Genomic DNA, 2,042 nt, shown 5'->3' with positions numbered 1-2,042 from the left:
CTCGATTTGGTTAATTTTGTTTATTGAAATCCTTGTTCTTCGCCTTTTTACCCCCTCTCCTTCTGTTCTCTGAGTTTGTTCTTTTTCTGGCCTCTTGAATTGAACAGTTACATATTTTCTGTTTTCTTTTCTAATACATGTATTTAAAGTTATACATTTTTCTACAGTATTGTTTTTACTATATTCCACCAATTCTGACGTGTGTTACTTATACTGTTACTCATTGCTATGTCTTTCGTGATACCTTTTATGATTTTATTTTCAAGTGTTATTTAGTAATACTTTTAGATTTTCTATTCACGCATCTAGAGTTATAATGAAATCAATTTAACATTTATTTCTCATTTTATTGCGTTGTGCTCTGAGAACAATTGTCAAAATGATGTTGATCTGGAGGAATCTGTCAGCGCTTCCCTGTGGCCTTACACATGGTTAAGTTTTGCAACTGTTCCATGTATCTCACTGTATAGTCTCTGTTTATCAGGTGTAAAGTTCTACACGTATTTATTAATTCCAAATTATTGATTATGTCATTGAAATCCTATTTTTGCTTACTTTTTTGCTGATTTCTGGTGGATCTATTTATTTCTAAGACTGTAAAATAAAATCTCTATTACAATTGTTGATGTATCTATTTTTCTCTGTGGTTTTGAGGCCATGTTTTATGGAAGATATACTCATAATTATTATATTTCGTATTATCTTTTGCCTCTTTGTCTCTTATGAAGTTGTTCATATTAATTTCTATCTTCTTAATTATTAAATTGCTATTTTTGTGTTGTTTCAGTTGATATTTGGCTAACATATCTTTTTCCTTGTTCTCTTCCCTACCGTTTTGTAATGGAATGTTATACCGGTTCAGAAAAATGCGTAAGAAATAGATGTACAGCTAATTAATTATTATAAAGCTTCACTTGTATGACTACCACTCAGGCAAAGAAACAGAACATTTCCAATATCTCAGAAGCCCATTCAGTGCGTGTTCTCCATCACAATCTTCCCAACCCCATCCAAAGGTAAGCATCATCCTGGTTTCTATGGAAATCATTTCCTTGCTTTTCTTTATGGTTTTGTCACTTAGGCATATATCCCTAAACCATATAGTTTAAGTTCTCCTGTCTTGGACTGTTATATTAATATACTTAAATTTGGCTTTTCTTGCTTGATATATTCCATCATAAGAGCAAGTAGAGTCAGTATTGCTGTATTACTTATGATTCATTCATTTTCATTGCTATATATATTTCACTGTATAAATATACCAAAATATTTTTTATCCATTTTACTGTTGATGGATACTTGGGTTGTTACCAGTTTGAGACTGTTACAGATATTGTAGCTATAAATATTCCATTTGATGTTAGATTTTGGATTTTTGTCAAATGCATGTTCTACATCTATCGAGAACTCCTCAATATAGTTTTGTATTTTAGGCTATTAATATGGTGAATTTCGCTGGTCGATTTAATTTTTTTCAATAAGTTGACATTTAATATTATTTTATATAAGTTTCAGGTGTACAGCACCGTGGTCAGACATTTATATAATTTGAAAGTGATTCCCCCTGATTAGTCTAGCACCCACCTGGCATCATACATAGTATTACAATGTTATCGGCTATATTCTCAATGCTGTACTTTACATTCCCCTTACTATTTTGTAACTACCAATTTGTACTTCGAAATCCCTTCACCTTTTTCACCCAGAAAAATATGAAACGCTTCACAAATTTGCATGTCATCCTTGTGCAGGGGCCGTGCTAATCTCTCGAGTTCCAGTTTTAGTACACGTGCTGCTCAAGCGAGCACCGCACTGATTAATTTTGAGTGTTAAACAAACCTTGCGAGAGAAATCCCACTAGGACATCATGTCTTATTCTTTTTTATGTATTGTTTGAGTCGATTTGCTAAAACTTTGTTCAGAATATTTGCATCTACTTGTATTTAATATTTGCATCAAAAGGGATATCGATTTGTAGTTTTTTCTTGTAATATCTTTTCCTACTTTTAGTAACTTCCCCAATTACTTTTTCTCTACATTTG

At 32.0% G+C, this 2,042-nt stretch overlaps 1 non-coding gene across 1 annotated transcript; it reads right to left on the bottom strand.

Moving 5' to 3' along the window:
• Nucleotides 1–1,706: 1,706 nt before the first annotated feature.
• Nucleotides 1,707–1,808, bottom strand: LOC111742106. The gene has a single exon (XR_002781191.1). It is a non-coding gene; the product is annotated as a U6 spliceosomal RNA (small nuclear RNA).
• Nucleotides 1,809–2,042: the final 234 nt, after the last annotated feature.

Source organism: Pteropus vampyrus, unplaced genomic scaffold, assembly GCF_000151845.1.
Source record: "Pteropus vampyrus isolate Shadow unplaced genomic scaffold, Pvam_2.0 Scaffold86, whole genome shotgun sequence".
In the NCBI taxonomy this organism is placed as follows: Eukaryota; Metazoa; Chordata; class Mammalia; order Chiroptera; family Pteropodidae; genus Pteropus; species Pteropus vampyrus.
This window is presented reverse-complemented; position numbering and strand designations above follow the sequence as displayed.